The 17096-nt window shown below is 47.8% G+C and overlaps 1 pseudogene; it reads right to left on the minus strand.

Moving 5' to 3' along the window:
• Positions 1-3628: 3628 nt before the first annotated feature.
• LOC117093569 lies at positions 3629-16404 on the minus strand (annotated as a pseudogene).
• Positions 16405-17096: the final 692 nt, after the last annotated feature.

Here is a 17096-nt window from a genome sequence, read left to right on the forward strand (position 1 = left end):
ACAGCAGGTTTTGGTAGGGAAGGAACCAAGCCCCTTCCTTCTGCTGCCACAATTCCCTTCTCTCATCCCCATAAGCCATAGGCGAGATAGAAGCCCCAGCCTCCCCTGATTTCGCCCAGAGGGACCAGAGGGCACTTCTGGGAAACTGGATTGATGGAGGAGGGTGAATGGAAAAGGCCCCTCCTTTGAATCTCCACCCTCAAGTACCCACTGGCCAACTCAGGGCTAGGGTTTTAGCCAGACTCCCAGGAGGGGCTGCTTGGAAACTTGGAATAAAGAAACAACTGAATGGGCCAGGCGCGGTGGCTCACGCCTGTAATCCCAGCATTCTGGGAGGCCGAGGTGGGTGGATCACTTGAGGTCAGGAGTTCGAGACCAGCCTGGCCAACATAGTGAAACCCTATCTCTACTAAAAATACAAAAAATTAGCCAGGTATGGTGGCTGGCACCTGTAGTCCCAGCTACTCGGGAGGCTGAGGCAGGAGAATCGCTTGAACCGGGAGACAGAAGTTGTGGTGAGCCGAGATTGTGCCATTGCACTCCAACCTGGGCAACAAGGGCAAAACTCTGCCTAAAAAAAAAAAAGAAGAAGAAGAAAAGAAAAAAAGAAAAAAGAAAAGAAAAGAAACAACTGCATGTAACACATGGTCCTGGATTTTCTTTTGCTATAAAGCATGTTATTGGGACAATTGGCGAAATCTGAATAAGGTCTGTAGATTTCAGAAATGTATCATGTTGATGCCTTCATTCTGATTACTGGATCTTGGTTATGTAAGAAAATGTTCTTGTGTTTAAATAAAAGCACATTCAGTATTTGGAGTAGACCCGCATCATATCTGCAGCTTACTCTCAAATGGTTCAGAATGAAACAAATTTAGAGGGGAAATAATAAAGCAAATGTAGCATGTAGAGGCTAAGGGAACTTCATCTTGGATTTTGGATTTTAATCCGCCATATTGACTTCTTTTTTTTTTTTTTTTTTTTTTTAGAAACAGTTCTTGCTATGTTGTCCAGGTTGGTCTTGAACTCCTGGACATCTTGGCCTCCCAAAGTGCTAGGATTCCAGGCATGAACCACTGTTCCTGACTTCTGATTAACCCCAGTTCCAGGAATGTCTCTATGATTTCTACTTTATCTACTATTAAGAGCTGTAAATCCTGTGCTTTAGGTCAAAACAACCCTGATGTTAGCATTGTAAACACTTAATATAAATCCTCTTCTTAAGCAAATTATAGGCTATGTCACACATAGCATTTTTGCCTTTCCTAGAGGATTGACCTCAATTGTCCTACACATTTCTTCTGAAGCACATATACCCTTTCCCTATGGTATATGAGCCCTGGGTCTTGGGGGTAATAGTACAGGGACCCACTGCCTCATGGCTGCCTGAGACATGACTTCTCTTCTAAGTGTCTTACATGTTTCTTTCTGAGAAACTAGATTTGTCATCCTCTTTCTTCAGCCCATCAGCTCCCTTGGCCTTTGAGGGTAGGTTTGGATATACCTTCTCACTGCAGAACATGGTAAAGTTAAGTTTTAGGGAATCTGCTGGACATGGTGGCACACATCTAAAATCCCAGCCATGCAAGAGGCTAAGGCAGGAGGATTTTTTGAGTCCAGGAGTTTGAGACTGCAATGAACTATGATCCAACCACTGCACCCCAGCTTGGGTGACAGAGCCAGACCATACCCGCCCCCCCCCAATCAACCAATCAATAAAAGATTTGGGGAATCTGGGTGAAGGATATATGGGACTTCTTGCAACTTCTATGTAACTTAAAGGGAAACAGGTACCTGGGAAGATATAAAATTGAACTCATTCTCAAAAACTCAATCCCCACCCCACCTCCACCTTTTCTTCAAACAAACTTTTCCAGAATAACTCTTAATTGGCTCTAGTGCCTACACTGTGATAATGAGAGTGGATGATTCATAACTAATTTACTGTCCCCACCAGGCACCAGCTCACTCAACCTTCAACATCCCTGTGGAGGCAGATACTATTGCTTTCCCATTTTACAGATGAGCGGACAAACACATAGAAGTTTAGTAACTTTTTTTTTTTTTTGAGATGGAGGCGTTTCCCTCTGTTACCCAGGCTGTAGTGGAGTGGCGCGATCTCAGCTCACTGCAACTTCCACCTCCCAGGTTCAAGCAATTCTCCTGCCTCAGGCTCCCGAGTAGCTGGGATTACAGGTGCCTGCCACCAGGCCTGGCTAATTTTTGTATTGGTAGAGATAGGATTTCGCCATGTTGGCCAGGCTGGTCTCAAACTCCTGGCCTCAGGTGATCCACCTGCCTTGGCCTCCCAAAGTGCTAGGATTACAGGCATGTGCCACCGCGTCCAGCCATGTCCAGCTTTTTTTTTTTTTTTTTTTTGACAGAGTCTTGCTCCGTTACCCAGGTTGGAGTGCAGTGGCATGATCTCAGCTCATTGCAACCTCCACCTCCCAGGTTCAAGCAATTCTTGTGCCTCAGCCTCCTGAGTAGCTGGGACTACAGGCACATGCCACCATGCCCAGCTAATTTTTGTATTTTAGTAGAGATGGTGTTTTGCCATGTTGGCTAGGATGGTCTCAAACTCCTGACTTCAAGTGATCTGCCCTCCTCAGCCTCCCGAAGTGCTGGGATTACAGGCATAAGCCACTGCACCGGCCCTTTTTTTTTTTTTTTTTTGAGACAGGGTCTCACTCAGTTGCCCAGGCTGGAGTGCAGAGGCACGATCTCAGCTCACTGCAGCCTTGACCTCCTGGGCTCAAGTGATCCTACCACCTCAGCCTCTCAGGTAGCTGGGACCACAGGTATGCACCACCACACCTGGCTAATTTTTTTGTTTTTTTTGTAGAGATGAGGTCTCGCTGTACTGCCCAGGCTAGTCTCGAACTCCTGAGCTCAAGTGATCCACCCACCTCGGCCTCCCAAAGTGCTGGGATTATAGGCATGTACCATCACGGCTGGTCTAGGAACTTTTAAGACAGTAATGAAGTCAGGCAGTCTAACACCAGTGGCCCACCCTATTTTAGAAGCTAATAGACCAGGGTAGGGCCCAGACCTTCCCCTCAGTTTCCCCTCCATGCATTTTCTTCTTTACAACCCCAGCTGTCTGGCTCTTGCATCTGAACTCCCAGTACCCCGCCTGCCTCCTCATCGCTTGAAACAGAGGTCAGTAGAAGCAGAGGCAAAAAGACTTGCTTTGCTTTATCCAATGGCTCAAACTCTTCAGCAGAAAGAAAACCATATTGGCAGGGTCAGGATTAAGATAGTTCAGACAGCCGGGCACAGTGGTTTATGCCTGTAATCCCAGCACTTTGGAAGGTCAAGATGGGCGGATGAGGTCAGGAGTTCAAGACCAGCCTGGCCAATAGGGTGAAACCCCTTCTGTATGAAAAATACTAAAATTAGCCAGGCGTGGTGGTGGGAGCCTGTAATCCCAGCTACTGAGGAGGCTGAGGCAGGAGAATTGCTTGAACCTGGGAAGTGGAGGTTGCAGTGAGCTGAGATCTCATCACTGCATTCCAGCCTGGGAGAAGAGCAAGACCCTGTCTCAAAAAAGAAAAGACAGTTCAGGCAAGAGAACAAGTCCAAGGCTTCTCCTTGAGCCACTCTTCCCCGGGTGAAGCTCTACCACTCACTTCCTGGCTGCCTTGCTGGCTGCCTTGGTGACCCTGCTGCCAGTAGCTGCTTTTTTCTCCAATCTTGATGGCCCCAACAGCCACTGTCTGCTTCATGTCACACACAGAGAAATGACCTAGGACAGAGGACGTGGAGAAATAGGGGGAATGCTTTTCAGAGCAGGAGCTATGGGACACTTGCAAAGAGGTCAAGTAAGCCAAGAACATGATAATTTGAGTTATATATATGAGCTCATGTTCATTCTCCCAGCAATTCACAGTACATTTCTTATACCCCTTTTACAGGTGAGAAAAGTGAGGCAGAGAAGTTGAAGGTCACTTGGCTGCAATGGTTAAAAACCTAGGAGTTGGCCAGGAGCAGTGGCTCATGCTTGTAATCCCAGCACTTTGGGAGGCTGAGGCGGGTGGGTCACCTGAAGTCAGGAGTTCAAGACCAGCCTGGCCAACACAGTGAAACCCTGCTTCTATTAAAAAAAAAAAAAAAAATTAGCCAGGCGTGGTGATTGGCACCTGTAATCCCAGCTACTGAGGAGGCTGAGGCAGGAGAATTGCTTGAACTCGGGAGGCGAAGGTTGCAGTGAGCTGAGATTGCACCATTGCACTCCAACCTGGGCGACAGAGCAAGACTCTGTCTCAAAAACAAAAACAAAAATAAACTAGAAGTCTCAAACCAGTCCTTATATTCTTAGCTGCCCAACTATCCTGCTGCCATCAGCAATGATCACAGGGAAAGCTTTCCTTTTGGTGCACTGTCACCCTACCAAAGGAACGCTCCCAGCCTCCAAGCAACCAGCAATCCCCCCATGCCCGTCACAACCCATGCGGTGGTTCTCACAGTCAACTGTCAACTTGGGGTTTGCTTCGCCTGAGGTTTTTTGTTTGTTTGTTTTTTGTTTTTTGGGGACGGAGTTTCACTCTTTTTGCCCAGGCTGGAGTGCAATGGCGCGATCTCAGCTCACTGCAACCTCCACCTCCTGGGTTCAAGCGATTGATTTTCCTGCTTCAGCCTCCCCAGTAGCTGGGATTACAGGCGCCTGCCACCATGCCTGGCTAATTTTTGTATTTTTAGTAGAGACAGGGTTTTGTCATGTTGGCCAGGCTGGTCTTGAACTCCTGACTTCAGGTGATCCACCCACCTCAGCCTCCCAAGGTGCTGGGATTACAGGCATGAGCCACCGCGCCCAGCTCCTGAGGTTCTTGAAGGCATCCCTGACTTCATGTTGCAGAAGAAAAGGCTTCGGCTCCTGGCTTTGTGTCTCATAATATTTTTGGTATGAGTAGGAAGACCTAACCCAACATTGCAAGATTTATGTTGGCAGCCTCTTTAGCCCAGCTCTAAAAGGATGAATGTAGATTCACCCTTTTCTTCATTAACTGGGAGACCTGAAGGGCTTGTTCTTCTTGCTCAGGCACAAATGTCTAACATGTAGCACAGAACCTGGCACAGAAGCACTAACATGAAAGAGCCTACTCTCTAGACATTTGAGTTCAGAATGTAGTTCAAGCCCAGCCATGCAAAGGATACCCAGGAAGTATAAGAAACAGACTCCTAGGCTGCAGCCTTAACCAGGTAACTCTATCAGGGTGTGAGCTTCTAGGTTTAAAAGGCTTCATCAAGGCCGGGCGCGGTGGCTCAAGCCTGTAATCCCAGCACTTTGGGAGGCCGAGACGGGTGGATCACGAGGTCAGGAGATCAAGACTATCCTGGCTAACACGGTGAAACCCCGTCTCTACTAAAAATACAAAAATCTAGCCGGGCGAGGTGGCGAGCGCCTGTAGTCCCAGCTACTGGGGAGGCTGAGGCAGGAGAATGGCGTAAACCCGGGAGGTGGAGCTTGCAGTGAGCTGAGATCCGGCCACTGCACTCCAGCCTGGGCGACAGAGCAAGACTCCGTCTCAAAAAAAAAAAAAAAAAAAGGCTTCATCAGTGGTTATGATAATCCAGCAGGTTTGAAAGCCACCGTCCGAGACAGCAGGAAGGGAAAAACGTCCCTACCCATCTCTGCTCTACTCACCTTCTCTAGAACAGTGTTTCTCAAACATTGATGTGAAGCCCATTTACCTGGGGGATCTTGTTAAAATGCAGATTTGAATTCAGCAGGTCTAGATGCAGGGTGAGAGTCTTCTGTTTATCTTTCCTTTTCTTTTTTCTTTTTGAGACAGGGTCTTGCTCTGTCTCCAAGATTGGAGCTCAGTGGAGTGATCATAGCTCACTGCAGCCTCAAACTCCTGTGCCCAAGCCATTCCCCCCACCTCAGCATCCCCAAACACCACTATGCCCGGCCAATTTTTAAAATGTTTTATAGAGATGGGGGTCTTGCTATGTTGCTCAGGCTGGCCTCAAACTCCTGGCCTCAAGCAATCCTCCTGCCTCAGCCTCCCAAAGCACTAGGATTACAGGTATGAGCCACTGCACTCAGCCAGATTCTGCATTTTTTTTTTTTTTTTTTTTTTGAGATCACGCCTGTAATCTCAGCACTTTGGGAGGCCAAGGCAAGTGGATCACCTTAGGTCAGCAGTTCAAGACTAGCCTGACCAACATGGCAAAACCCCTGTCTCTACTAAAAAAAAAAAAAATTAGCCAGGTGTGCCTGGTGGCACACACCTGTAATCCCAGCTACTCAGGAGGCTGAGGCAGGAGAACTGCTTAAACTTGGGGGACAGAGGTTGCAGTGAGCTGAGATCGTGCCACTGCACACTCCAGAAAAGAAAAGAAAAAGAAGTGTACCCAGGATCTCTTAGCTATGGAAGATTGGGGCCAATATTTGAGCCTAGCTCCCCTGACTCTAAGACTAGGTGGTTTGTACTACATTAGAGCTGCCTCTAGGACCACAGGGGAAGCTAAAATGCCAGCTCCCCAGGGCCAGGGGCTTTGGTGCTTCCATTCACCAGTGACTAGAACAGTGCATGGCACATGGTAGGTGCTCAATCATACTTGCTCAAAAACAAAATAAATGAATGCATAGATGAACATGACATGGTCTATAGTCTATTACCATATCATAACTGCTAGTTCAAGAAGTCTGACCTACGCTCTAGTAGAACCAGGAGGGAAGAGAGATGCTTCCTGCCCAGGGGCTCAGGGCAGCCTTCAGAAAGAGTGACCGATGGGTTGGGCCTTGGAGGATGAGATGCACTAGGTGGGAATATTAGGAGAGGTCACTCTTGGCAGAGGGAAGCATGTTAGTAACGACCTGGAGGTGCGGAGAAAAGATGAGTCTCCTGAGGCCTCCCTGCAACTTAGTAGGTGGAATCAAGATTCAGTATTGGGGTGGGAGTTACCCGATTTTCCAGGTGTTGTGTGTCTCAGTTCCCCTGGCTAGGAAAAGGGATTCCCTTCCCCCTTGCGCTTCCCAGGTGAGGCGATGCCTCGCCCTGCTTCAGCTCCGATTGTCCGGCACTCCCTAGTGAGATGACCCCAATACCTCAGTTGAAAATGCAGAAATCACCAGTCTTCTGTGTCGCTGGCGCTGGGAGTTGGAGACTGGAGCTGTTCCTATTCGGCCATCTTGCTCCGCCCCCCCGGAATCAAGATTCAAACTCAGAAAACTCAACTCCGAAGCCCATGCTTGTAACCACTACCTACCTAGACTGCTTCCCATTCAGCAGATAGTGAGGGCTGACCTGGGGCATTTCAGAGGAAGAACTGACAGAAGTGGGTGACAGAATCGATGACAGAGGGGAAGAAATTGAGAATGACTTCAGGTCACCAGTAAGTCACTCAATGAACAGTAGTGAGCATCCACTCTGTGCCATGCCCTGGCTAGGAGTTAAAGTCAGCGTTGAGTGAGACCCACCCCTGCCTACCAGAACTCACCGTCTGATGGGGGAGGTCAGCACACGTGCATGTGACCAGGCCCGAGGGAAGGAGGGAGGCAGAGGTGAGAGGTTGTCTCCTGGCACAAATAATTACATGGTATTTATTCTGTCTCCTTCTCCTCCACCAGGTACATAGCCTTCTTATTTGGCATCTCAGACACCGCAGCAACAGATGGGGCATCTCGTCTTGCATGGCTGTGGGATGTCTGACTGGCCAAGGCAAGGACCCTGTTGAGGGGTAGGGATGCCAGCTTTGCCCACAGCACCGCGGATTCTGTCCCCACTCCCTGAGACACTTAAATCAGTTTGTGTCTACACAAACTGGGAATACAGCCAGCAGCATTCCCTCTCCCTCTTCTTCTTCTTTTTTTTTTTTTTTTGAGACGGAGTCTCGCTGTGTCGCCCAGGCTGGAGTGCAGTGGCACGATCTCAGCTCACTGCAAGCTCCGCCTCCCAGGTTCATGCCATTCTCCTGCCTCAGCCTCCCGAGTAGCTGGGACTATAGGCGCCCACCACCACGCCCGGCTAATTTTTTGTATTTTTAGTAGAGATGGGCTTTCACCGTGTTAGCCAGAATGTTCTCAATCTCCTGACCTCGTGATCCGCCCGCCTCGGCCTCCCAAAGTGCTGGGATTACAGGCGTGAGCCACCGTGCCCGGCCCAGACTCTGCATTTCTAACTCCCAGGGCATGCCTGTGAAGTGGGTCCATGAACACTATGAGTAGCAAGCCTTCAGAGTCACCCCCATCTTGCTGTGTGACACCAGGAAAGCCCCTTTCTCTCTGTGGGCTCTTCTAACCTGGCTCTTAGATCCTTGTGACTAGGTTCCACTGCCTGCCTCAGGTGGCCAACTGGCTTCCTGGACCCAGAAGAAGGAAGGGGCAGCCCGGTGGCCAGGTGCGGTTGGGCCTTACTGAGGGGCAGGTTGTCTGAGAAGCTTTCCATACATATGGGCTTGCCCAGGATCATCTGGGTGATGGCCAAGTCCCCAGACTTCAAAGCTCTGGGGTTATCTTCCACTTTCTTGCCCAAGTGCTGGTTTGCAAACTTGCAGCTCTGCAAACTTGCAGGCAATGTGGGCTGTGTGGCGGTATAAAACTGGTGAGTAGCCAGCTGTGATGCAGCCAAGGTAGTTGAGAATGATCACCTGGAGGCCAGGGTGGGCTGGGGAGGGGAGAAAGGAGGGCATCAGCTAAGCCCCATCCAAAGGAGGTGACCCTGACCAACTAAGAGGTCAGGCACCTTGGGCACATTTTATTTTTTAATTTTTTGAGATGGAGTCTCACTCTGTTTGCCAAAGCTGGAGTGCAGTGGCAGGACCTCTGCTCAGTGCAACCTCTGCCTCCCAGGTTCAAGCGATCCTCCTGTCTCAGCCACCCTAGTAGCTGGGATTACAGGCACATGCCACCATGCCCAGCTAATTTTTGTATTTTTAGTAGAGACGGGGTTTCGCCATGTCTGGCCTGGCCAACATGTGTCCAGCTCCAGAATCTGTATTTTTGAAACACTTTCCCAGGTGATTGTAAACCACCTGGTTTAAGAAATACTGCTTTTCGGCCAGGCATGGTGGCTCATGCCTGTAATCCCAGCACTTTGGGAGGCTGAGGCGAGTGGATCACTTGAGGTCAGGAGTTCAAGACCAGCTTGTCCAACATGGTGAAATCCCATCTCTACTAACAATACAAAAATTAGCTCAGTGTGGTAGCACGTGCCTGTAGTCCTAGCTACTTGGGAGGCTGAGGCAGGAGAATCGCTTGAACCTGGGAGGTGAGGTTACAGTGAGCTGAGATCCTGCTACTGCACTCCAGTCTCGGCAAGAGTGAGACTCCTTCTCAAAAAAAAAAAAAGAAAAAAAGAAATACTGTTTTTCAAGATGGTATTGTGGAAACTAATAGATTCATTGAAGTACATTGGTTTGTTCAAGAGTGCACGCAAATAAGAGGCAGAGGAAGAATTCTAACCCAGGCAGTCTGGCTCTACCTCCACAGTGGTCAAGAGCCTAATACAGAGTCCATGCCCTGTGACCACACTGAGTGAGCCAGCAGCCCTAGGAGCAGCGGGACACGCCCCTCCGTAGGTGTCTCATCTGGGAGATGAAGCTTGCCACCTCTGAGGGCGGGTCATTCTTGCTGTCCTGCCATGTCACCTCGCCTGATGTCCTTTACTGATACGTTCTTCACATGGAAGCCCACCTGGTCACCAGGCAGGGCCTTGGTGGATCTCCACAGACTTGACTTCCATGGTGATGTTGCCTGGGGCGAAGGTCATCACCATGCCTGTTTCCACCTGCCCCGCAAGCACAGTGCCAATACCTGCAGGGACAGAGCGCTCAGGGCCATCAGCAACCAGACCCCAGTAGGCCTCCAACCCCAAGCACCTCCACAAGGCATGAACTTACCCCCAGTCTTGTACTCGCCTTTCAGGGGCAGCTGCAGGGGCTTGTCTGTGGAGTGGGTAGCGGTGTGATTGAGTCCAGTGCTTTTAGCAGTGTCACGCCTGCCACATTCCTTTCCTTCCTGGTGACCTTACAGCCTTCAAATGAGGGCATCTGCAAAAGCCACCAAATATGCAGCTCATTCAGCCCAGAGAGGGCATGGGTCTGATCCAGGACGCAGCCTGCAATGAACATGAACCTCAAGGGAGGCATTCTCAACCTTGGTTTCCCTATCTGTGAAACAGAGATCTCACCATCTACCTTATGGGCTGTTGTAGAGACACAAAAGACCACATACGAGCCATCTCATGATATCTACTGTGCACTTGCTAAATGATTATGATTAAATCTCACAGGCACTGTGAGATTGGCTCCCTGCATCAAGCTAATATATTTCAGAAAGCAGAGATTCCTGGAATCTGAATATCTCTTAGATCCCATTCTATCTGTTCATTACACAGGTGGAGGAACTGAGGTCCAGAGAAGGGAGGGACTTGTTAATGTACAGCAAGTTAAATAAGTGTCAGGAGTAAGAATAAAAGTAAAATTCAAATACTCTAACACTCATTCTTTTTTTTCTTTTCTTTTCTTTCTTTCTTTTTTTTTTTTTTACGCAGTCTCGCTCTGTCACCCAGGCTGGAATAGAATGGCACAATCTCGGCTCACTGCAACTTCCGCCTCCCGGGTTCAAGCGATTCTCCTGCCTCAGCCTCCCCAAGTAGCTGGGACTACAAGTGCACACCACCGTGCCAGGCTAAGTTTTGTATTTTTAGTAGAGACGGGGTTTCACAATGTTGGCCAGGCTGGCCTTGAACTCTTGACCTCAGGTGATCCACCCACCTCGGTCTCCCAAAGTGCTGGGATTATAGGCATAAGCCACCATGCCTGGCCTCTAACACTCATTCTAAAAACTAAGACAGCCCGGTGCAGTGGCTTATGCCTGTAATCCCAGCACTTTGGGGGGCCAAGGTGGGTGGATCACCTGAGGTCAGGAGTTCAAGAACAGCCTGGCCAATCTGGCGAAACCCTGTCTCTACTAAAAATACAAAAATCAGCCTGGCACAGTGGTGCATGCCTGTAGTCCCAGCTACTCAGGGAGGCTGAGGCAGGAAAATTGCTTGAACCCGGGAGGCAGAGGTTGCAGTGCGCCAAGATCACTCCATTGCACTCCAGCCTGGGTGACAGAGCAAGACTCCATCTCAAATATATATAATAAATAAATAAATAAATAAATACTAACACTAAAGTTTCTAAAGACTCAGATGTGAAGTTGCCTATATTAGTCTGCTCTCACACTGCTAATAAAGAGATACCCAAGACTGGGTAATTTATAAAGAAAAGAGGTTTAATTGACTCACAGTTCTGCATGGCTGGGGAGGCCTCAGGAAACTAACAATCATGTTGGAAGGGGAAGCAAGCACGTGGCAGCAGGAAGAAGAAGTACCAAGCAAAGAGAGAAAAGTCCCTTATAAAACCATCAGATCTCGTGAGAACTCACTCACTATCATGAGAACATAATGAGGGAAACTGCCCCCATGATTTAATTATCTCCACCTGGTCCCATCCTTGACACAGGGATTATTACAATTCAAGGTGAGATTTGGGTGGGGACACAGAGGCAAACCATATCAGTTCCCTAAAGAATGTGCTTCACGGTCTCAAAACTGTTCCTAAGGATGCTGACTTGTAAGCAAAGCCACCACTGTTGAACGTAAGACCTTCCAGGGGGATGATTTAAGGAGATATAATATTTACTCATCTAAAAACCCTGGCCAAAGCTTACAGACAATTGCTTCTTGGCATTTTGGCTAAGATCAAGTGCAAAGCTCAGATACATAATCTTTGCCTTCAAAGACTGGAAACACAGGACAAAAGAGGTATAGAAGGAACAAAGGTGGCTGATATTAAGGGCTAAGTGGGCAGCCGGACTATCACAGCAGCAGAGTTGGTAGACACATAGGCTTAGATCCAACACACTGTCAGAATCTCAATAAAATACTTCTCCTTTCCAGTCACAGGTCCTGGAGTAAATCTCTAGGCTTCAAAACTTCAGTCTCCCATCAGCATCAAAAACAATGCCAACTCCAACCTTAGCACAATAGAGGAAGGCCTCTCGGTAGCTGGTTGACCCTCAGATATGGGAGGATGCAGAGATTGCATCGGGGAGGCTTTGGCAGGTGGGGGAAGAGGGCTCTAGACAAGGGAAACCTTCCATGGCAGAGAACCAGAGCTACACAGTATAGAAGCCACACAAAGCACATCTTGCCTCATGGACTCAAAAATTGGTAGCCCAGGGAATAAAGCTACTGTTTCTATTCATATTGAACTCTTTTTGGGGTGGAGGAGTAGTGGGTAGGAGGCTCTGAAAGCATTTTTTAGTAAGCACTTTTATATAAATAATTCAAGTTTGTGAGAGGAATATTTTATCTTTCTCAGAAAGGAGAATTGAGGATGAGAAGTGGGTTGCCCAGGGCCCAGTGACTGACATTGACCAGATCAGAAGTTGAAAATGAGACCAACTCCCCAGACCCAAATACAAGCCTCTTCCCACTGAGCCTGCAGTCAGGGTGAGGTAATGATGAACTTTACCCGTTGGTTTGATGAACTTGGTGACTCACTTGGTTTTATGCCAACCCATAGTCCTGCTACTACCAGCCTATGAGGTCAGCAAACCACAAGTTGAATATCTAGTTCACTAGCTGCAGGCTGACATGCTTTGTTCTTTTGGCATCTAGAACACAGTAGGTGTGTAATAAATGCTTGGAGGACATGGGGATGAAACTCATGTATGTCGCTAGCTGAGATGTGGGATAATACTCAGGTTATGGGAAACAGGCACTGAGGCTTCAGGTTTCTGCTCCAATGTCATCTTAGAACCCACCCCTGCTTGAATACCTGATGCACAGTAACTCTCCCACACTGTGTCCCTTCACCTTTTTGTAGAATTTTTTGAAGCACTTAGTCACCATCTGCCTTATTGTCCCTTCCCAGTCTCCCAGGAGACTGAGCTCCAAGAGCAGAGTTGCTTCTCATTCACTGCTGCACTCTCAGCACCAAGGACAGTGCCAGGCACGTGGGCGCTCAGTCACCATTTGAAAAGACACTCTGTCCCTTCAGGTCTAGTCCTTTCTCAATGGCAATTGGGCAGTCTGTGTCAAAAGACTCCAAAAATAATGCATATCCTTTGCTTCGTTTTTTTTAAAAAATGAAACTCTTGTAGAGGCAGGGTCTTGCTGCATTGCCTACGCTAGTCTTGAACCCCTGGCCACAAGTAATGCTCCAGCCTCAGCCTCCCAAAGTGCTGGGATTACAGGTTTGAGCCACCACGCCCCGTGGTTCACGAGGAATTTATTTCATTAGGAGCTGATTATAATTACACTACCAAAGACACATGGAAAGATTTATTTACCAAGATGCTTATGGCAGGTTTTAATTTTTTTAGTAGAGTTAACATTCTTAATTATGGCAGTATTTTTGTTTTGCTTTTTTGTTTTTTGAGACGGGGTCCTCACTCTGTCATCCAGGCTGGAGTGCAGGGGCATGATCATGGCTCACTGCAGCCTTGACCTTCCAGGCTCAAGCAATCCTCCCATCCCAGCCTCCTCATTAGCATGCACCATCGCACCTGGCTAAGTTTTCTTTCTTTTTTATTTTTTGTTTGTAGAGATGTTTTGTCACTATGTTAGCTGACTGTTATCTTGGGTTCCTGGGCTCAAGAGATCCTCCCACCTTGGCCTCCCAAAGTGATAGGATTACAGGCACCAGCCACCATGCCCAGCCCTATTATGGCAGTTTTTAATAAAATTAGAAACAACAGAAGCTAGTGACCTTAGGCTATTCCCTAACTGCACTGTGTCCCAGTTTTCTTACTTCACCTGGGAATAAAATGCCTTCATCATGGGGTTGTATACACGTGAAGCACTCAGTCTTAAATCATTAATCGCCATTTACCATGAATCATGGATATAGCCAAACTACCTACCTAGTGAGATGTGATATAAAACACCCATTAACTCTCCAATAGTTTAAATGGCAAGGAAAGTTTTAAAAATGTGTATAGAGCATTATGTATAGTTTGAGTCCAGCTGTGAATACCTAGAAAGAATTGCATGGAAACTAACTAGGTTATCTATAACTAGGTTATATCTATAACTAGGTTATCTATAACTAGGTTATCATCTATAACTAGGTTATCTATAACTAGGCTATCTATAACTAGGTTATCATCTATAGCTAGGCTATCTATAACTAGGTTATCTATAACTAGGCTATTTATAACTAGGTTATCATCTATACTAGGTTATCTGTAACTAGGCTATCTATAACTAGATTATCTATAACTTGGTTATCATCTATAACTAGGTTATCTATAAGTCATGGGGTGGCAGTTTATGCTTCATATCTGCACGAAATGCTTATTGTAAAGATGTTAGACATTAATTCATAATCAGAAAAAGATAGCTATGTACACATGGAGGAAAAGGCTAAGAATTCTCAAGTCAATTATAGAAAAGGTAGACTTTAGGCAAATATACTAAGTAATAGCAATTAGCCTGCGAGCACCAACTGTCTGTGTCAGCGGATGTCCACATGAAGTCTTTTGTTTAATTCTTTTTTTTTTTTTTTTGAGACGGAGTCTCGCTCTGCCACCCAGGCTGGAGTGCAGTGGCCGGATCTCAGCTCACTGCAAGCTCCGCCTCCCGGGTTCCCGCTATTCTCCTGCCTCAGCCTCCCGAGTAGCTGGGACTACAGGCGCCCGCCACCTCGCCCGGCTAGTTTTTTGTATTTTTAGTAGAGACGGGGTTTCACGGTGTTAGCCAGGATGGTCTCGACCTCCTGACCTCGTGATCCGCCCGTCTCGGCCTCCCAAAGTGCTGGGATTACAGGCTTGAGCCACCGCGCCCGGCCTCTTTTGTTTAATTCTTACAACCCCATGAAGTGAGCCCAAAGTCCCAGAGCATTAATATTAATACCTCAGCTGCTCCTTTACTGTGGGCAAAGGATAGAGTTGGGGCTTGAATTCAGGTCTGATGTTAGAACTCAACTCTTTTGGTAGGGAGGTACTTGTCTAGAGATGTCAAAACCTACTTGAACATGGGATCCCTGAGCACAGGGACTGTGTCTTAGACACATTTATATTGCGCCCACACTGCCTAAGGTGGAATAGCTTAGATACTGTAAGCATGGGCTAGAATTCTACATCCTGCCAGCACTGCCCAGTGGAACTTTCTGCAACGATGTAAATATTCTGCTACTGCACTCGCTGTTCAATATGAGAGCCATATGTGTTTTCTGGGCACTTGAAATGTAGCTAAGGAATTATTTCATTTGATTTCATATTAGTAATTTAAATAGCCACACATATCTAGTAGCCACAACATCAGTCCGCACAGTTTTATGCTTACTGATTATATAGTCTCGGGTGTACTCATTTCACTCATCTGTAAAATGGAGTCAAAGCATCCCCCAAAAGGGAATGGAGATCGTTCCCAGTGATCAGTCCATGAGCACACTGAATACTGGATATTTATTCCAGGAGAAGCTCAAAGATTTGACTGGGCAAGTCTCATTTAATTGCCCCTGCCCAGCTGGCCCTCACCTTGCTGCCAGGTTCCAGCATGCTGTCCCCATGCCAGCCTGAGATGGGCACGAAGGGCATAGTCTGGGAGTTGTAACTAATCTTCTTGATATAAGCCTTCACCTCCTTGCTGATCTCCTCAAAGCATGTACTACTGTAAGGTGGCTCTGTGATATCCATCTTGTTGACTGCCGCAGTGAGCTGCTTCATGCCCAGTGTATAGGCCAACATTGTGTGTTCACACATCTGCTAGTTCTTGGAGATGCCAGTCTCACACTCTCCTACACCGCTTGCCAAAATCAGCACAGCACAGTCTGCCGAGCCTGAGAGAGGAAGGCCCAGCTTAGACCTGGCCTGGGACACCCCCTGCCCATCCCCACAGCAGGGCCGAGGCAACCCTGGTGGCAGCTGTAAGGTGCCAGTGATCATGTTCTTGATGAAGTCACAGTGACCCATGGCATCAATGATGGTGACACAGCATTGCTTCGCCCCGAACTTCTACAGAAAGATGTTGATGGTGATGCTCATCTTGAACTGTAGTTCCCAAATCTCATCTTGAACTGTAGTTCCCACAATCCCCACCTGTGGTGGGAGGTAATTGAATCATGGGGGCGGTTCCTTCATACTATTCTTGTGATAGTAAGTTCTCACAAGATCTGATGGTTCTTTTAAGGAGCTTCCTCCTTTGCTTGGCTTTCATTCTCCTTCCTGCTGTCACATGAAGAAGGACATGTTTGCTTCCCCTTCTGCCATGATTGTAAGTTTCCTAAAGCCTCCCCAGCCATGCTGAACTGTAAGTCAATTAAACCTCTTTCCTTTGTAAATGGCCAGTCTCAGGTATGTCTTCATTAGCAGTGTGAGAATGGACGAATACAGCCACGTTCCCACCCTGCCTTTAGCTTGTCCAGCACCCAGAAGTATGTGAAGGAGCCTTTGCCCATCTGAACTAGGAGTGAGAAGAAGAACTCCAGGGATACTTTTTTTTTTTTTTTTGAGACGGAGTCTTGCTCTGTCGCCCAGACTGGAGTGCAGTGGCCAGATCTCAGCTCACTGCAAGCCCCGCCTCCCGGGTTCACGCCATTCTCCTGCCTCAGCCTCCCAGGTAGCTGGGACTATAGGCGCCGCCACCTCGCCCGGCTAGTTTTTTGTAGTTTTTAGTAGAGACGGAGTTTCACCGTGTTAGCCAGGATGGTCTCGATCTCCTGACCTCGCGATCCGCCCGTCTCGGCCTCCCAAAGTGCTGGGATTACAGGCTTGAGCCACCGTGCCCGGCCCCTTTTTTTTTTTTTTTTTTAACAGAGTCTTGCTCTGTCACCCAGGCTGGAGTACAGTGGTGTGATCTTGGCTCACTGCAACCTCCACCTCCTGGGTTCAAGTGATTCTCCTGGCTCAGCCCCCTGAGTAGCTGGGATTACAGGCACATGCCATCACACCCGGCTAATTTTTTGTATTTTTAGTAGAGACAGGCTTTCACCATGTTGGCCAGGCTGGTCTCGAACTCCTGACCTCATGATCCACCTGCCTCGGCCTCCCAAAGTGCTGGGATTACAGGCATGAGCCACTGCACCTGGCCTACCTCTACTTCTAAAGCTCCCCATCAACCAAGAATAAAGTTCCCAAATAAGTCGAGAGT

Source organism: Trachypithecus francoisi, unplaced genomic scaffold, assembly GCF_009764315.1.
Source record: "Trachypithecus francoisi isolate TF-2019V2 unplaced genomic scaffold, Tfra_2.0 Lachesis_group12, whole genome shotgun sequence".
Lineage (NCBI taxonomy): Eukaryota > Metazoa > Chordata > Mammalia > Primates > Cercopithecidae > Trachypithecus > Trachypithecus francoisi.